Genomic DNA, 20,900 nt, shown 5'->3' with positions numbered 1-20,900 from the left:
GACAAAGAGAGGGAAGACGAGGCGGGGGCGCAAAAAGAAGAGGACAGCGACAATGGGATTCCTCACCTCCAACGACCCGCAACACTTACAGACGACAACATCAACAGGAGCGGTGGTAACTCAGAACTATGACCAAGACTCGAAATTAAAAATCATCAATCTCTCAGATCATGAACTTACACAAGCCCAAGAATCTGTACTTCAAAAAGGTCTGACTTTTTCGCCTACAGAGTATTTCAACAGATTCAAGTGGGAAAAAGACCTGAAGCTATTTGGTAGGAAATTGCTACTAACCAAACTATATGCTGATAAGGTAACAACAACACCATTATCATCTTTAGAATCCCAATCTTCGGATATATCACAGATGGAACAAGAAGCACTAGATGCATTGCAGGAACTCGAACAAGAACAACACCAGCAAATGGAAGTGGATCCTACTACCAGACCGAGATGTAAAAAGAAGTCTACCTTCTTTCCACAGGAACAAATCTGTCCAGAAGTATCGGTATTTATGAAACTTGTAGCGAAAGAATTTGACCTCATTCATATTAACAAACACAAATGGCGGGGTAATTCTAATCTTACCCGACATGAAAGAACTGCTCTCAGGGAAATACAGACATGGCAAGATGTCGTTATCAAATCTTCAGATAAAGGAGGTAATGTTGTCATTTGGCCCACAACGGAATATATTAAAGAAGCATATCGACAACTTGACACCACCAACTGTTATAAACGGATATTACTTAATCCCCTCCAAGATTACAAAAGAATTTATGAAAATATCCTCAATCAAGCACTAGCACAAGGAACAATTACAAAACAGGAATATGATTATCTATTGACACCGAACCCCAAGATTCCAACCTATTATCTACTACCAAAAGTACACAAAAATATTGCAACTCCCCCAGGTAGACCCATTGTGTCTGGGATAGGGGGTTTAACAGAAAAAGCCAGTACCTTTCTTGATCTACACCTCAGGCAATATGTCCTGAATCTTCCCTCATATGTCCAGGACACAACCGATATATTGAGGAAACTGCACGATCTAAAACTGGAAGAAAATCAATACCTGGTGTCACTGGATGTCGAAGCTTTATATACATCAATAGGTCATAAAGATGGAATAAGAGCAGTAGAACACTTTCTACACAATGAACCCAAGAATGATTTTCATCCTTTTTTGATTAAGTTATTGTATTTTGTGTTACACTACAATTTTTTCACATTCAACGACAAATACTACCTCCAAACAAGGGGTACGGCTATGGGGGCGGCCTGTGCGCCCACATATGCCAATATATTTCTTGGCTGGTGGGAGCAGGAAATTATCTTCAAAGACCATAATGATCGATTTACGTCTCATATCGTCATGTGGAACAGATATATAGATGACATTTTCATGATCTGGGAGGGTGATTTACACCTGTTGCACCAATTTATAGAACATCTTAACCAAAATGATCTGAATATTCATCTTACACACAGTATAAGCCAATCAGAACTTTCATTTTTGGACTTAATGATCTATAAAAATTCTGAAGGAATGATTGCCACAAAACTATTTCGGAAGAGTACAGCAACAAATACCCTACTACATCAAACCAGCTCCCACTTTCCTCCAACTATAGAAAATATCCCAAAAGGGGAATTTCTCCGACTCCGTAGGAACTGTTCAGATGACAAGGAATTCACAACACAAAGTATAGAATTGACAAATAGACTATGTGAAAGGGGATATAGCAATACCTCTATCAAAAAAGCTTTAAAAACTGTCAAAACTATCAAAAGAGAGGATCTAATTTTCAAGAAAAAACCCAAGAATTCCAACACTGACAATACCATTCGCTTTGTCGGAAATTTTTGTCAAGAATGGAAGAAGGTGAACACAGCAATACAAAAACATTGGCATATTTTGCATGCAGACCCCACTTTATCTGAAAATTTGGGTCCAAAGGTCGCCATGAGTTGGCGTAGATCCACTAACCTTAAAGACAGACTTGTAAGCAGCCATTTTCAAAAACTCCCTACAAAAAAACCAACCGTCATTGGAACATATCCCTGTGGCAAGTGTAAAGCTTGCAGATACATGTACCCAATAAAGGAAGTAGAAGACAAATTCGGAAAGAAGATACAAATTAAAGACTACATAAACTGCCAAACTGAAGGGGTTATCTATTGCCTAAAATGTAGCTGTAACCAAAACTACGTTGGCATGACAACCCGTCCGCTTAAACAGCGGGTACTAGAACATGTAGGATCTATACGTAACGCCATCTCAGACAGGGCAAAGATGAAACAGCTTACCTCAGTTGCTCGCCACTTCAATACCCATCATGAAAACAGATGGGAGGAGCTTAAAGTCTTCGGCTTGGAGAAAATTAAACTTGGAATACGAGGAGGCAATCTAACTGAAAATTTACTACAAAGAGAAAGTGAATGGATCTTTAAAATGGGATCTCTACAACCAGCAGGCATGAATGAACATATAAATTATGGGGTATATTTAAATTAATGTCCTCTTATCACTACCTCTGGTATCCCATATAGTATTCCCTCTCATCTCCTCACAGCCAAATATTTATAAGTGTATAATAAAAATTATATATATATATATACAATCTTCCTAACACATTCAAACCACTTCTCTTTTCTCTCTATCCTTTTCTCTCTTTTCCTTATATTATCACATAGGTTTCCCCAATAAACACAACAACCGCTTTACTTAATTTATCTCACTCCCTAGTTATTTAAATTCCTTATTTATTCTTCACTCTCACATCCCATCCCTTCACTCTAATAATATATATTACATATTCAACTATCACACGTCACTATCCTACTCATCAATCAAGCATCTCCATCACTGACACAAACAACTTACACTAGCAGCCACACGTTTAACCTTATACAATCTAACATCAGTTTTTTCAATTTTTCTGCCTTTCCCCAAGATTCACCATAATAATTTTTCTCAATCAAGCTCTTCTATTTTTCTATTTTTCTATCAATTTATTTACACATATATATATACATAATTTTTACTGCACATTTTTCCTTTATTATATATCATATATAATTATTATTATATATATATATATTTTTTTCTCTCAAGCACAGCCAGCTAATTAATCATTCTGTCAAACCTATTAAACCCAGGCGGTTACAATTAGCTATGACACACGGTTTGACAGATTCACCCCATGTTACTACGATTGGGGGATCAGTATGTCCATCACTAACTTTATCCAATCAATCATGAGCTCTGCTCTACTTAAACTGGAATCCCCAGTGACCTCATCACGTCCTGTGACCAAGCTTTTCTTGCGAAACGTACGTCAGGAGGAATAGCGATCACGTGAAGCGCACACGTGACCGCGCCAGCCGGAGTGCTCAGACCTTGCTAGGCAACGGCCTCAGCTATCGCTCTCCTTGGAGAGACCACGGACAGACGCGGCAGAGACTTTAGAAGCATCCCCATAGCAACGGCACCTAACCACCGCTCACCCGGAACTCCGACACGGATACACGCCGCTGCAATCCCTGGAGCTTCCACACAGCCTCACACAGTACTGGTATCGTATATACGACACGGAGAAATATCTCATTACCGCTTCAGTACCTAACTGCAACACTTTATATCTGATATTTTCAGTTATTTTTTTCTTTTTGTTATTATTTTTTTCCCCCTTTTTTCTGCAAAATTAATTTACAGACATTGCGGGTGAAATTATAACCCGCTGTTTCATTTATTTTGCTCGTTTTTACACCGCCCGTCTGTCAGATATTATTTGCTCTGAGCCAAGAAATTATATAAGGATAATTATTTAGTAATCAAATGTAGCATCTGTGAATTTCCCACACTCATTATCCTTAGTACAATGTCTTCTGTGATTTCAATATCACATGCTGTATAATGAAGGAATAATACTCATACTCATCTTTTTGGTGACCATTGTGTCATATACCAATTAATTAGATGACGATTGTATCATTACATGCATATAATTTTTCTATATGGCCGCCGTGCCATATATTTGTCTTTTCAGCTAATTACAGGCCAATCAGCGTAACTCAGTCACTTAACTAGGAGGTGTATGTACAATTATCTCTGTCTATGACCATTGTGTCTTATGCTGATTAACCAGCTGGTGATTATTAGGATAATTGCATACGTTAATTGTTTCCTCCCCTGTCTGTGACTTTTCTTATTTGCATCTGCTGATTATTTATAATCATATATATGTATTCTCATGACCGCCGTGTCATTCAGATGTAATTAATCCTTGTGACCACCGTGTCATGTGCTGGTGATTTAGCTGATTGCATGTAATTTTCCTTTGTAACATAATTGTTACAAATCACTTGCTATTTCCACTCCTGACATACAGCTACTAATTGACATATATTTGGAGTGACCTAGGAAGTCCAACATTTGCGGTCATACTTCACTGGAGATGCCCAATCTCTTCCGAACTTGGAAGCTAAGCAGTGAAAGGCCGGGTTAGTACAAGGAAGGGAGACCTCCTTTGAACACTCTGGTACTGCAAAAAAACGTTGACTATTGGACACAGTGGCACTCAACTTTATGTCATATTGGGATTTGCATGACCAATGATTTTATTTTCTGCACCTATATAATCCTTAATGGATATTAGCAGTATGAATGATGGTCATTTATCTCAATAAATGCAGATTCCTTTTCGGCATAGACATCACAGAATTCTACTCTCCGGCAATTTAGTAATCGTGAATTTAATATCACGAATATTCATTATCAATAATTCGCATAGCTATGTATTTCACACACAGTTACTCCTAGGATTTGACTCATGCTAATTAATTTGTCATTTTGAAAATTTATTAATATTTTCCTCTGAATCAAGAGTGCTCCCACAAAAGAGTCCTTTCCTTTGAACCTTCTTTGGTTATTTTTTGGTACTTGATACTTTCTGACTCTAGGGAGCACCACTGAAAGCAACTTTGGTGTTGAGAACAATTCCTACTACACCTTTACTTGCCATATACAGAAAAAATTCTATTTAAATTCAGTTTTTCAGAGGTTACTAATTGTTTATACATTATTGTTTGAACTGGTGCGGTTCCCTTCTAAAACCCATTTTTTCCAGTATCTCAGGGTTACAGGTTGGAATTCGAGAAGTCTCCCCCTCGCCGGTTCCTAAAGTCTGCTTTGCCAACGTCTCCCTCAGACAGGGCGACGGTATTGGAAGCCATTCACAAGCTGTTTTCTCAGCAGGTGATAGTCAAGGTACCCCTCCTACAACAGGGAAAGGGGTATTACTCCACGCTATTTGTGGTACCGAAGCCGGACGGCTCGGTAAGACCTATTCTAAATCTGAAATCTTTGAACCTGTACATACAAAAATTCAAGTTCAAGATGGAGTCACTCAGAGCAGTGATAGCGAATCTGGAAGAAGGGGACTTTATGGTGTCCCTGGACATAAAGGATGCTTACCTGCATGTCCCAATTTGCCCTTCACATCAAGGGTACCTCAGGTTCGTGGTGCAAAACTGTCATTATCAGTTTCAGACGCTGCCGTTTGGATTGTCCACGGCACCTCGGGTCTTTACCAAGGTAATGGCCGAAATGATGATCCTTCTACGAAGAAGAGGCGTATTAATTATCCCTTACTTGGACGATCTCCTGATAAGGGCAAGGTCCAGAGAACAGCTGGAAGACGGAGTAGCACTAACCCAACTAGTGCTGCAACAACACGGGTGGATTCTGAATTTTCCAAAATCTCAGTTGACCCCGACGACACGTCTGCTGTTCCTGGGAATGATTCTGGACACGGTTCAGAAAAAGGTGTTTCTTCCGGAGGAGAAAGCCAGGGAGTTATCCGAACTTGTCAGGAACCTCCTAAAACCAGGGACAGTGTCTGTGCATCAATGCACAAGAGTCCTGGGAAAGATGGTGGCTTCTTACGAAGCGATTCCATTCGGCAGATTCCACGCACGAACTTTTCAGTGGGATCTGCTGGACAAATGGTCCGGATCGCATCTGCAGATGCATCAGCGGATAACCTTATCGCCACGGACAAGGGTGTCTCTTCTGTGGTGGTTGCAGAGTGCTCATCTGTTAGAGGGCCGCAGATTCGGCATACAGGACTGGGTCCTGGTGACCACGGATGCCAGTCTGAGAGGCTGGGGAGCGGTCACACAGGGAAGAAACTTCCAGGGAGTATGGTCAAGCCTGGAGATGTCTCTTCACATAAATATACTGGAGCTAAGAGCGATTTACAATGCTCTAAGTCTGGCAAAACCCCTGCTTCAGGGTCAGCCGGTGTTGATCCAGTCGGACAACATCACGGCAGTCGCCCACGTAAACAGACAGGGCGGCACAAGAAGCAGGACAGCAATGGCAGAAGCTGCAAGGATTCTTCGCTGGGCGGAAGATCATGTGATAGCACTGTCAGCAGTATTCATTCCGGGAGACTTCCTCAGCAGACACGATCTACACCCGGGAGAGTGGGGACTTCATCCAGAAGTCTTCCACATGATTGTGAACCGTTGGGAAAAACCAATGGTGGATATGATGGCGTCCCGCCTCAACAAAAAACTGGACAGGTATTGCGCCAGGTCAAGAGATCCTCAGGCAATAGCTGTGGACGCTCTGGTAACACCGTGGGTGTTCCAGTCAGTGTATGTGTTCCCTCCTCTGCCTCTCATACCAAAAGTACTGAGAATTATACATCAAAAGGGAGTAAGAACGATACTAGTGGCTCCGGATTGGCCAAGAAGAACTTGGTACCCGGAACTTCAAGAGATGCTCACGGAGGATCCGTGGCCTCTACCTCTAAGACGGGACCTGCTTCAGCAGGGACCGTGTCTATTCCAAGACTTACCGCGGCTGCGTTTGACGGCATGGCGGTTGAACGCCGAATTCTAAGGGAAAAAGGCATTCCGGAAGAGGTCATTCCTACACTGGTAAAAGCCAGGAAGGAGGTGACTGCACAACATTATCACCGCATTTGGAGAAAATATGTTGCGTGGTGTGAGGCCAGGAAGGCCCCCACGGAGGAATTTCAACTGGGTCGATTCCTACATTTCCTGCAAACAGGATTGTCTATGGGCCTCAAATTGGGGTCCATTAAGGTTCAAATTTCGGCCCTGTCGATTTTCTTCCAGAAAGAATTGGCTTCAGTTCCTGAAGTCCAGACTTTTGTAAAAGGAGTACTACATATACAGCCCCCGGTTGTGCCCCCAGTGGCAACGTGGGATCTTAATGTAGTCTTGGATTTTCTCAAATCCCATTGGTTTGAGCCGCTCAAATCGGTGGAGTTGAAGTATCTTACATGGAAAGTAACCATGCTACTGGCCCTGGCTTCAGCCAGGAGAGTATCAGAATTGGCGGCTTTATCATATAAGAGCCCATATCTGATTTTCCATACGGACAGGGCAGAACTGCGGACGCGTCCTCATTTTCTGCCTAAGGTGGTGTCAGCGTTTCACCTGAACCAGCCTATTGTGGTGCCTGCGGCTACTAACGAGTTGGAGGATTCCAAGTTGTTGGACGTGGTCCGGGCATTGAAAATATATATTTCAATAACGGCGGGAGTCAGAAAGTCTGACTCACTGTTTATATTGTATGCACCCAACAAGATGGGTGCTCCTGCTTCTAAGCAGACGATTGCTCGTTGGATTTGTAGCACAATTCAACTTGCACATTCTGTGGCAGGCTTGCCACAACCTAAATCTGTCAAGGCCCATTCCACAAGGAAAGTGGGCTCATCCTGGGCGGCTGCCCGGGGGGTCTCGGCATTACAACTCTGCCGAGCTGCTACTTGGTCAGGGGAAACACGTTTGCAAAATTCTACAAATTTGATACCCTGGCTGAGGAGGACCTTGAGTTCTCTCATTCGGTGCTGCAGAGTCATCCGCACTCTCCCGCCCGTTTGGGAGCTTTGGTATAATCCCCATGGTCCTGACGGAGTCCCCAGCATCCACTTAGGACGTTAGAGAAAATAAGAATTTACTTACCGATAATTCTATTTCTCGTAGTCCGTAGTGGATGCTGGGCGCCCATCCCAAGTGCGGATTGTCTGCAATACTTGTACATAGTTATTGTTACAAAAAAATCGGGTTGTTATTTGTTGTGAGCTGTCTGTTCAGAGGCTCCTACGTTTGTCATACTGTTAACTGGGTTCAGATCACAAGTTATACAGTGTGATTGGTGTGGCTGGTATGAGTCTTACCCGGGATTCAATATCCTTCCTTATTGTGTACGCTCGTCCGGGCACAGTATCCTAACTGAGGCTTGGAGGAGGGTCATAGGGGGAGGAGCCAGTACACACCACCTAATCCTAAAGCTTTATTTTTGTGCCCTGTCTCCTGCGGAGCCGCTATTCCCCATGGTCCTGACGGAGTCCCCAGCATCCACTACGGACTACGAGAAATAGAATTATCGGTAAGTAAATTCTTATTTTTCTGCCCCCTGGCATGCGGTAGCACACTATTTTTGGCTATTTTCCATTTTGTTTGTGGGGACTTAGGACCTCATTCTCAGAAAGACAGTCAGTGGCGGATCTAAACCTCTCCAGCCCCAGCTCCTCAGTCACACAGGTTAATTTGTTTTAAGTTTATTTGCTTTATTTTAGACAAAAACACTAAAGAGCTATAAAATCCTAACAATGAGAGCATCAAATAATGAAACAGGCAGAATATTAAACAATATCCAGAAAAATAAATACAAATACAACTTTCTACAAAACAAAATCCAATCTTATATTTCCACTGTTTGCAAAGTGATCAGTCACTCTGTCCAGGTCTACTGCAATTTCACAATAAGTATATAGGGGATCCGGTCAGGAGCCTGATAGTGAGGATCTCATCAGTCGAAATACCGATGCCGGAATCCCAACACAGCTCGGAATGCTGGCGCAGTCATTCCGAATAAGATCACAATCCCGGCACTGGCGTCTCAACAGCTGCGGGGGGAGGGTTAGGGTTAAGCTGTGGGAAGGGGGGTTAGGTTTAGGCTGCAGGGAGGGGGGATTATGTTTAGGCATCTCCAAGGAGGGTTAGACTGTGGGAGGGGGGTGGGTTTGTTTAGGCTGCGGGAAGGGGGAATAAGGTTAGGCTGCGGGAGGGTTGTTTTCCGACCCTTGTCAGAATTCTAAACATCGCGATGCCACAGTTGGTATTTTGACTGCCGGCATCCCGTCTGCTGGCATTTTAGCCCCAACCCATATGTAGAAGAGCTAAAACAGTTAACCCTTTCTGACCCATTTGGTTTCTCAACCATGTTTTTACACATTGTGAAAAAGAGAAGCTCCTATCAGCTGATGCAACACTGATGGGCAAAGTTAAAAGAAATTTTAGAAAGGCGTTCACCCATGAAACATCTTCATCACAAACCTCTAGAGCTTCTGTTATAGACTCTGGAAGAGTTATGCAGTCAGTGGACCATAGGGGTCATTCAGATCTGATTGCTGGGCAGCGATTTTCGCAGTCCTGCGATCAGATAGTCTCCGCCTACAGGGGGAGTGTTTTTTTTGCTGTGCAAGTGTGTAGCAAAGCTGCTCGAACTGATTTTGTCTCTGCCTCTGCGACTTGCTTTTCCAGTGCAATGAGAGCAGGCCGATCAGGGCCGGAGCTGACGTCAGACACCCTCCCTGAAAACGATTGGTCTCGCCCGCGTTTTTCCGGACACTCCCTGTAAACGGTCAGTTGCCACCCACAAACGGCCTCTTCCTGTCAATCACCTTGCAAATGCCCGTGCGAATGGATTCTTCGCACCATCTCGTTGCAGGGCGCCAATGCCTGTTGCAGTTGTGCAATGTGCTGCCGCAGTGAGGTGCATACACATGTGCAGTTCTGATCGCCTGCTGTGCGAAAATGCACAGCAGCGATCAGATCTGAATGACCCCCCAATAAGCACTTCTCTTTCCAGAGGTGAACCTCTGATAGTAGTGTGATAGCCGGGCAGCGGCAGATCATCAGTCATTTTTAAAAAGCATTGTCACGCCAGGCCATGTCATCACATAAGCAAGCAGTTTATTCACAGTTCAGACAGGGTTATCACGACAGTAACATTTAACTCCTTGTTCTCCTCTCCAGCGCAATATTCATATGGGTTACATCAAGTTACATCTCCTTTCATTTGCTTCACGGCAATAACAGCATTTACAGTGATGTGACATCATTACAGTACAGTACATACCAGCGCAGTCTCTGGGAATCAGTAGTGCGGCTTTCGCAAACTGAAATTCATTTTAGTGTGCTCTCCCCCATTCGCTAGGGGCTCCATCTAAACGGGATCTCATGTACACGTTACTGGGGGCCTTCCGCCAAACGTGGTTCCTACCACTCACCCAGCTCGTCATATCCCGCAGACTCACACCTCCCGTCCTGCTTCTTGGGTACCCCTGAAGGTCCTTTGTTCCTGGTTCCTTCCACTGTACTCTGCATACTGTGGCTCTCACACTGCACTCTCCATCTCTTGCTGAAGCTGCTGGCTCTCCTGTCACACTGCAGATATGGGCTCTCCCTCTCTTCATAGCAACACCCACACGCTGCTCTTCTTTCCATCATGCCAGGGACTGTGGAGTGCAATTCTTGTTCCACAGTCCCCAGCCTGCGTTTCTCCTGGACACTTAGCCTGTGCCTTCCATCCTCAGTCCTCAGCTCACACTGAACTGTCCTGTGCTTTGTTCCTTCTTCTAAAATCCCCCTGCACTTCCTGTCCTAACCCCCTACATGTGGCAGGGTCTGCTAGAACTGGTTTGGGGCCATAAAACTCCCCCACTCACTGATAAGAATTAAAAGGCTTTTGGAACTTTCCAATATGCACCCCCCCGTTAACATTCCAAAATGCGTTCCCCCCCCCCCAATAGATATAAAAACCACTAATTTTTTAGCAAGGCTTCGCTAAATGGGAGTGGCCTTCGCTAAAATGGGCATGGCATCACAGAATAAGACTTCCTTAAGCCCCATACACCCTGCACCATATTATGCCACACACCGCAATGCCCGTGATACACTATGCCCTACAGTAAAGCTTCTAATTACTTTTCTCTGACGTCCTAGTGGATGCTGGGAACTCCGTAAGGACCATGGGGAATAGCGGCTCCGCAGGAGACTGGGCACAAAAAGTAAAAGCTTTAGACTAGCTGGTGTGCACTGGCTCCTCCCCCTATGACCCTCCTCCAAGCCTCAGTTAGATTTTTGTGCCCGAACGAGAAGGGTGCAAGCTAGGTGGCTCTCCTGAGCTGCTTAGAAGTAAAAGTTTAAATAGGTTTTTTTATTTTCAGTGAGTCCTGCTGGCAACAGGCTCACTGCATCGTGGGACTAAGGGGAGAAGAAGCGAACTCACCTGACTGCAGAGTGGATTGGGCTTCTTTGCTACTGGACATTAGCTCCAGAGGGACGATCACAGGTTCAGCCTGGATGGGTCCCGGAGCCGCGCCGCCGGCCCCCTTACAGAGCCAGAAGAGCGAAGAGGTCCGGAGAAAGCGGCGGCAGAAGACGTTCCTCTCTTCAAATAAGGTAGCGCACAGCACTGCAGCTGTGCGCCATTGCTCTCAGCACACTTCACACTCCGGTCACTGAGGGTGCAGGGCGCTGGGGGGGAGCGCCCTGAGACGCAATAAAAACGATATAAAAACCTTATATGGCTAAAAAAAATGCATCACATATAGCTCCTGGGCTATATGGATGCATTTATCCCCTGCCAGTTTCCTGAAAAAAGCGGGAGAAAAGGCCGCCGTGAAGGGGGCGGAGCCTTTCTCCTCAGCACACAAGCGCCATTTTCTTTCACAGCTCCGCTGGAAGGACGGCTCCCTGACTCTCCCCTGCAGTCCTGCACTACAGAAACAGGGTAAAACAGAGAGGGGGGCACTATTGGCAGCTAATATATAAATACAGCAGCTATAACAGGGAGTAACACTTATATAAGGTTATCCCTGTATATATATATAGCGCTCTGGTGTGTGCTGGCAAACTCTCCCTCTGTCTCCCCAAAGGGCTAGTGGGGTCCTGTCCTCTATCAGAGCATTCCCTGTGTGTGTGCTGGGTGTCGGTACGATTGGGTCGACATGTATGAGGAGGAAAATGATGTGGAAGCAGAGCAATTGCCTGTGTTAGTGATGTCACCCCCTAGGGAGTCGACACCTGACTGGATGGTAGTAATTAAAGAATTACGTGACAATGTCAGCACTTTGCAAAAAACTGTTGACGACATGAGACAGCCGACAAATCAATTAGTGCCTGTTCAGGCGTCTCAGACACCGTCAGGGGCGCTAAAACGCCCGTTACCTCAGATGGTCGACACAGACCCTGACACGGATACTGAATCCAGTGTCGACGGTGACGAGACAAACGTAATGTCCAGTAGGGCCACACGTTACATGATCACGGCAATGAAGGAGGCATTGAACATTTCTGACACTACAAGTACCACAAAAAAGGGTATTATGTGGGGTGTGAAAAAACTACCAGTGGTTTTTCCTGAGTCAGATGAATTAAATGAGGTGTGTGATAAAGCGTGGGTTTCCCCCGATTAAAAAACTGCTGATTTCTAATAAATTATTGGCACTATACCCTTTCCCGCCAGAGGTTAGGGCACGTTGGGAAACACCCCCTAGGGTAGATAAGGCGCTCACACGCTTATCAAAACAAGTGGCGTTACCGTCTCCTGATACGGCCGCTCTCAAGGAACCAGCTGATAGAAGGCTGGAAAATATCTTAAAAGGTATATACACACATACCGGTGTTATACTGCGACCAGCGATCGCCTCAGCCTGGATGTGCAGCGCTGGAGTGGCTTGGTCGGATTCCCTGACTGAAAATATTGATACCCTGGATAGGGACAGTATATTATTAACTATAGAGCATTTAAAGGATGCATTACTATATATGCGAGATGCACAGAGGGATATTTGCACCCTGGCATCTAGAGTAAGTGCGATGTCCATTTCTGCCAGAAGAACGTTATGGACGCGACAGTGGTCAGGTGATGCGGATTCCAAACGACATATGGAAGTATTGCCGTATAAAGGGGAGGAGTTATTTGGGGTCGGTCTATCGGACCTGGTGGCCACAGCAACGGCTGGAAAATCCACCTTTTTACCCCAGGTCACCTCTCAGCAGAAAAAGACACCGTCTTTTCAAACCCAGTCCTTTCGTCCCTATAAGGGCAAGAGGGAAAAAGGCCGCTCGTTCCTGCCCCGGGGCAGAGGAAGGGGAAAAAGACTGCACCATGCAGCCTCTTCCCAGGAGCAGAAGCCCTCCCCCGCTTCTGCCAAGTCCTCAGCATGACGCTGGGGCTCTGCAAGCAGACTCGAGCACGGTGGGGGGCCGTCTCAAGAATTTCAGCGCGCAGTGGGCTCACTCGCAAGTGGACCCCTGGATCCTGCAGGTAGTATCACAGGGGTACAAATTGGAATTCGAGACGTCTCCCCCTCGCCGGTTCCTGAAGTCTGCTCTACCAACGTCTCCCTCCGACAGGGAGGCAGTATTGGAAGCTATTCACAAGCTGTATTCCCAGCAGGTGATAATCAAGGTACCCCTCCTACAACAGGGAAAGGGGTATTATTCCACGCTGTTTGTGGTACCGAAGCCGGACGGCTCGGTGAGACCAATTTTAAATCTAAAATCTTTGAACACTTACATAAAAAGGTTCAAATTCAAGATGGAGTCACTCAGAGCAGTGATAGCGAACCTGGAAGAAGGGGACTATATGGTATCTCTAGACATCAAGGATGCTTATCTCCATGTCCCAATCTACCCTTCTCACCAAGGGTACCTCAGGTTTGTGATACAAAACTGTCATTATCAGTTTCAGACGCTGCCGTTTGGATTGTCCACGGCACCACGGGTCTTTACCAAGGTAATGACCGAAATGATGATTCTTCTTCGAAGAAAAGGCGTCTTAATTATCCCTTACTTGGACGATCTCCTGATAAGGGCAAGGTCCAGGGAACAGTTAGAGGTCGGAGTAGCACTATCTCAGGTAGTGCTACGTCAGCACGGGTGGATTCTAAATATCCCAAAATCACAGCTGATTCCAACAACACGTCTACTGTTCCTAGGGATGATTCTGGACACAGTCCAGAAAAAGGTGTTTCTCCCGGAGGAGAAGGCCAGGGCGTTATCCGAGCTAGTCAGGAACCTCCTAAAACCAGGACAAGTGTCAGTGCATCAGTGCACGAGAGTCCTGGGAAAAATGGTGGCTTCTTACGAAGCGATTCCATTCGGAAGATTCCATGCAAGAACTTTTCAGTGGGATCTGCTGGACAAATGGTCCGGATCGCATCTTCAGATGCATCAGCGGATAACCCTATCTCCAAGGACAAGGGTATCTCTCCTGTGGTGGTTACAGAAGGCTCATCTTCTAGAGGGCCGCAGATTCGGCATTCAGGATTGGATGCTGGTAACCACGGATGCCAGCCTGAGAGGCTGGGGAGCAGTCACACAGGGAAGAAATTTCCAGGGCTTGTGGTCAAGCATGAAAACGTCTCTTCACATAAATATCCTAGAGCTAAGGGCCATTTACAATGCCCTAAGTCAAGCAAGGCCTCTGCTTCAGGGTCAACCGGTATTGATCCAGTCGGACAACATCACGGCTGTCGCCCACGTAAACAGACAGGGCGGCACAAGAAGCAGGAGGGCAATGGCAGAAGCTGCAAGGATTCTCCGCTGGGCGGAAAATCATGTAATAGCACTGTCAGCAGTGTTCATTCCAGGAGTGGACAACTGGGAAGCAGACTTCCTCAGCAGACACGACCTCCACCCGGGGGAGTGGGGACTTCATCCAGAAGTCTTCCAAGTGATTGTAAACCGTTGGGAAAAACCAAAGGTGGACATGATGGCGTCCCGTCTCAACAAGAAACTGGACAGATATTGCGCCAGGTCAAGGGACCCTCAGGCAATAGCGGTGGACGCTCTGGTAACTCCGTGGGTGTTCCAGTCGGTATATGTGTTCCCTCCTCTTCCTCTCATACCAAAAGTACTGAGAATCATAAGAAGGAGAGGAGTAAGAACGATACTCGTGGCTCCGGATTGGCCAAGAAGAACTTGGTACCCGGAGCTGCAAGAGATGCTCACGGAGGACCCGTGGCCTCTACCTCTAAGGAAGGACCTGCTCCAGCAGGGACCTTGTCTGTTCCAAGACTTACCGCGGCTGCGTTTGACGGCATGGCGGTTGAACGCCGGATCCTGAAGGAAAAAGGCATTCCAGATGAAGTCATCCCTACCCTGATCAAGGCCAGGAAGGATGTAACTGCAAAACATTATCATCGCATTTGGCGAAAATATGTTGCGTGGTGTGAGGCCAAGAAGGCCCCTACGGAGGAATTTCAACTGGGTCGTTTCCTACATTTCCTGCAAGCAGGATTGTCTATGGGCCTAAAATTAGGATCCATTAAGGTTCAAATTTCGGCCCTGTCGATCTTCTTCCAGAAAGAACTGGCTTCAGTGCCTGAAGTTCAGACGTTTGTCAAAGGGGTACTGCATATACAGCCTCCTTTTGTGCCTCCAGTGGCACCTTGGGATCTCAATGTAGTTTTAGGGTTCCTAAAATCACATTGGTTTGAACCACTTGCCACAGTGGATTTGAAATATCTCACATGGAAAGTGGTAATGCTGTTGGCCCTGGCTTCAGCCAGGCGCGTATCAGAATTGGCGGCTTTATCCTATAAAAGCCCTTACCTGATATTTCATTCGGATAGGGCGGAATTGAGGACTCGTCCTCAATTTCTCCCTAAGGTGGTTTCAGCGTTTCACATGAATCAACCTATTGTGGTACCTGTGGCTACTAGGGACTTGGAGGACTCCAAGTTGCTGGACGTAGTCAGGGCCCTGAAAATATATGTTTCCAGGACGGCTGGAGTCAGAAAATCTGACTCGCTGTTTATACTGTATGCACCCAACAAGCTGGGTGCTCCTGCTTCTAAGCAGACGATTGCTCGTTGGATTTGTAGTACAATTCAACTTGCACATTCTGTGGCAGGCCTGCCACAGCCAAAATCTGTAAAAGCCCATTCCACAAGGAAGGTGGGCTCATCTTGGGCGGCTGCCCGAGGGGTCTCGGCTTTACAACTTTGCCGAGCAGCTACTTGGTCAGGGGCAAACACGTTTGCTAAATTCTACAAATTTGATACCCTGGCTGAGGAGGACCTGGAGTTCTCTCATTCGGTGCTGCAGAGTCATCCGCACTCTCCCGCCCGTTTGGGAGCTTTGGTATAATCCCCATGGTCCTTACGGAGTTCCCAGCATCCACTAGGACGTCAGAGAAAATAAGAATTTACTTACCGATAATTCTATTTCTCATAGTCCGTAGTGGATGCTGGGCGCCCATCCCAAGTGCGGATTGTCTGCAATACTTGTATATAGTTATTGTTACAAACAAATCGGGTTGTTTATTGTTGGAAGCCATCTTTTCAGAGGCTCCTACGGTTATCATACTGTTAACTGGGTTCAGATCACGAGTTGTACGGTGTGATTGGTGTGGCTGGTATGAGTCTTACCCGGGATTCAAGATCCTTCCTTATTATGTACGCTCGTCCGGGCACAGTATCTTAACTGAGGCTTGGAGGAGGGTCATAGGGGGAGGAGCCAGTGCACACCAGCTAGTCTAAAGCTTTTACTTTTTGTGCCCAGTCTCCTGCGGAGCCGCTATTCCCCATGGTCCTTACGGAGTTCCCAGCATCCACTACGGACTATGAGAAATAGAATTATCGGTAAGTAAATTCTTATTTTAACCACTTGCCTGGCATGGTCGCATCAGATGCGACCATGCCTGCAAGTGCTCTATCTGACCTGGTCGCACAGGATGTGACCAGTCAGATAGAGAGCGTTAGCAGTGGCAGGGAAGTGAAACTTCCCTCTGCTGCTGCTATCAGAGGGACCGGAAGGTCCCTCTGCTTCCCCGCACTCTCCCCCTGTGTCTGCCGTGCTGCCGATCACTGTTGATCGGTCAGCACGGCAGGATCCCCCCTCCCCCCCCTCCAGTGGCTACAGACAATGGCAGCCGCTGGGGAGAGTAAATGAACCCTCCCAAGCTTCCCCCTGACACCCCCCCCCCCCCCCCCCTGCATACCTGCATGCTGTCCCGGCTTTCAAATTGAAAGCCGCGATAGTCGCGAAGTTCCGATGGTCGCGATGTCCCAAATCGATGTTTCGATGTTTGTGGGGATTTTTTTTTTTTACATAAAAAAAAATATGTTTTCCTTTTTTTTAACTAAAATTATTTGGGATAGGGTTAAAGTCATGTTCTTCACTTAATTCACTTATAAAAAAAATGACAATTTCGGAGCAGTTTTTGGCGAAATAAATCATCAGTTAAGTGGTTAAATGACTTGCTCATTGCCAAGGGTTTCACGCATGGGGTGTCATGCTCATTGCCAGGGGTTTCATGGGCTGGGTGTCTTGCTTGTTGCCAGGGGTTTCATGTTCTGGGATCCATGCTCATTGCCAGGGGTTTCATGCTGTGGAATGGGTGTCATGCTCGTTGCCAGGGGTGTGCAATGCTCGTTGCCAGGGGTAATGCCCATTGCCAGTGGTGTGTAATGCTCGTTGCCAGGGGTAATGCTCATTGCCAGGGGTAATGTCATTTGACGTGGTGTGTAATGCTCATTGCCAGGGGTAATGTTCGTTGCCAGGGGTGTGTAATGCTCATTGCAAGGGGTAATGTCATTGCCAGGGGTGTGTAATATTTGTTGTCAGGGGTTTGTACAGCTTTCTGAGGTAGCGCTGGTCTCTATGTGGCTTATTACAGGAAGTGGGATGCCAGGTACGACACAGCCTGTGGAGGAAGTACTGTGCAGGCAGCTCCTCCTAGGGCTCTCTCTCTCTGCTAAATCTCTGCAACCTTCCTCCCCTTCCAGTCTCACATGGGACAGGGTGCTGCATGCATCCTGCAGTCTGACAGTTTCCCTGCTCCCCCGGTACCCCTCCTCCCCGCCATAATACTCCGCTCGGGGGACAAAGTTTCGCAAAATGACGAGTCACGATGCAAATGCGTCTTTCCACAAACCTCCACCCCCTTAGCAGAGTACTATGATAGGGAGGAGGGGGAGCAATCTAGGACAGGGAAAGTGCCGCAGCGGGCGCCCTGTGCAGTCTCACAGCAGATCTGCCACTAGAAATGGCACTGTCCATAAGTATTGCAAAATGCCCTTACTTTTAATGTTAGTGGCTCAATGTTCAAATGCAAGAGTTCACATGATAACAAAGTTTCAACAGAAAACCTGGTTTGTAAATCACCTATTATAGAATCCAGCATAGAGATATAGATTACCCTCCTATAGTAATTTTCTGGCATTGAAAATAGAATATTCCCTATGTGTTTGATTTTTTTGGTTATTCATGATAATTCTATTGCAACATTTAACTTTGACAAAACCTGAGATGCTAATGAAAATCTATTTGACAATTCTTCACTGCCATTTATATGCTGTTTATTCAAAGCTGACAGAAGATCTGTGACATGGGTAGCAGCACCAGTCAAGTCTACAGTTTTGTTCTGGAACTGCTTACAGTGGTAGACACAATGTAAATCTTGAGACAGTGGCGGAACTGTGGGAGGCAGTGGAGTCGGCTGCCGCCGGGCTCCTGACCTCCACTGCCTATCGTTCGCTGTGGAGGAGCAGTGTCAGTGACACGGAAGCTGCCTACTTGTATATAAAAAGAGCTGGAACTGGCTGCAGCTAGGGGGGCCTCCAGAGCGCAGCTCCTCCCAGTTGACCTGGCTGAGTGAAGCTCTCTGTTCCTCCGTAGGACTGATAGCAGCAGGCAGGCACTGGCAGCACTTGCCTCAAATTGCACTGTGTGGGGGTGTGTGTAGTTGGTGGTGGGGTGCTAGGGGGTCTTTAGTGAGAGGCGTGTGTGTTTAATTGAAAGAGGCGTGTGTGTGTGTGTGTGTGTGTGTGTGAGAGAGAGGCACTTGTGTGTTTTTAAGTGAAGGAGGGGTGTGTGTGTGTGTGTGTGTGAAAGAGGTATGTGTAAGTGAGAGGCGTGTGTGTGTGTGTGTGTGTGTGTGTGTGTGTGTGTGTGTAAATGAGAGGCAATGTGTGTGTCTAAGTGAACGTGGCGTTTGTGTGTTTTTAAATGAAAAGTGTTTGTGTGTTTAAGTGAAAGAGGCGTTTGTGTGTTTTAAAGTGAAAGGCGTTTGTGTGTGTTTAAGTGAAAGAAGTGTTTGTGTGCTTTTAAGTGAAAGAGGCGTTTGTCTCTTTTTAAGTGACAGGCGTTTGTGTGTTTTTAAGTAAAAGGCGTTTGTGTGTTTTTAAGTAATAGAGGCATTTGTGTGTGTTTAAGTGAAAGAGGCATGTGTGTTTTTAAGGGAAAGAGGCGTTTGTGTGTATTGAAGTGAAAGAGGCATGTGTGTTTTTAAGTGAACGAGGCGTTTGTGTTTTTTAAATGAAAAGTGTTTGCGTGTGTTTAAGTGAAAGAGGCTTTGTTTGTCTTTAAGTGTAAGAGGCGTTTGTGTGTGTTTAAGTGAAAGAGGCTTTGTGTGTTTTTAAGTGAAAGAGGTGTTTGTGTGTTTTAAAGTGAAAGGCGTTTGTGTGTGTGTGTGTGTGTAAGTGAAAGAAGTGTTTGTGTTTTTAAGTGAAAGAGGCGTTTGTGTGTTTTTAAGTGAAAGGCGTGTGTCTAAGTGAAAGAGGTGTTTGTGTGTTTTAAAGTAAAAGGCATTTGTGTGTGTTTAAGTCAAAGAGGCGTTTGTGTGTTTTTAAGTGATAGGCATGTGTCTGTTTAAGTGAAAGGCATTTGTGTGTGTTTAAGGGAAAGATGTGTTTGTGTGTGTTTAAGGGAAATAAGCATTTGTGTTTTTTTTTAATATATATATCGGCACACCACTGCGTCAAAGCATTTCCACTGGCACCCGCTGGTGGGTGAGGGAGTACTGTAGGTGTGCTATAAAGGTATGCTGGTGTCTATTTTATTGTGATGACGGACTTGGAGTGCCGTCCACTTTGCTTGTGTATCTGTATTACTATTGGGAAAGGCACCTGAGCACCCTGAGTGCCAGATAGCTACATATGGTGTATGTGTGTGTATATGTAGGGAGGGGGCACCAAGATTTATCATGCTTCCGGGTAACTGGGGCAAACTTACGCCACTGTATTGAGAGTTATTATTGGTTCAAACCAGTGGCGTAAATTTGTCCCAGTTGCCCGTAGGCAAGATAAATATTGGTGCGCCGTCCCCCATATATAGATAAATATATGTATGTATTTATGTTCTAATGCATAGGATTAGAACCCATGACCTGTTACACTGAAGGAAGACACCTTATTGATCAAGCTATTTTCTCCTGCATAGCAAGCCTGCAGATTCTAATTATATGAAGGTACTCAGAATTGTCAGTTCAAAACTATTAAAACTAGGCAGATCTATGTAGTTGCAGCCACAAACTGCATAGATCTGCTCAGTTACTCACAATGCTGATTATTTATCTGACAATTATTTTACAAGTGTCATACCCAGGTTAGAACCCACGACCTATTACACTGGAAGCACCTTACTGATGGAGCTATTTGCTCCTGTATAGGAAGCATGAGAATTCTAGCTATATGAAGTTAATTGTAATTGTCAGAGAAAGAACTTCATATAGTTAGAATTCTCATACTAAGTTAGCTCCATCAGTATGGTGTCTGCTTCCAGTGTAATAGATCATGAGTACTAATACTGGGTATGACACTTGTAAAATGTGCATCTAAAATAAAGAGGGTGAGACTTGTAAACTGCAGTGACTAGTGGGAAGGGGAGTCGGCCAGAAGAGAGATGAAGAAGAGATAGCGGCGAGCTATCTCAGAAACAGCTAAGAATTTTCTATTCGCAATTCTGCTACTCTTTCGTTCGCTATTCTGCTAAGCTAAGATACACTCCCAGAGGGCGGCGGCCTAGCGTGTGCAATGCTGCTAAAATCTGCTAGC

General features: G+C 45.6%; 1 protein-coding gene and 1 pseudogene across 2 annotated transcripts in view; both read left to right on the top strand.

Moving 5' to 3' along the window:
- The window catches only part of FSTL4 (follistatin like 4), a 759,591-nt gene that overhangs the window by 33,550 nt on the left and 705,141 nt on the right, over positions 1 to 20,900 (top strand). The window lies entirely within an intron of this gene.
- LOC134937854 (5S ribosomal RNA) lies at positions 4,440 to 4,559 on the top strand (annotated as a pseudogene).

The sequence above is a fragment of the Pseudophryne corroboree genome, chromosome 6, assembly GCF_028390025.1.
Source record: "Pseudophryne corroboree isolate aPseCor3 chromosome 6, aPseCor3.hap2, whole genome shotgun sequence".
NCBI lineage: Eukaryota > Metazoa > Chordata > Amphibia > Anura > Myobatrachidae > Pseudophryne > Pseudophryne corroboree.
Note: the sequence above shows the minus strand (reverse complement) of the source record. Positions and strands in the feature narration are given on the sequence as shown.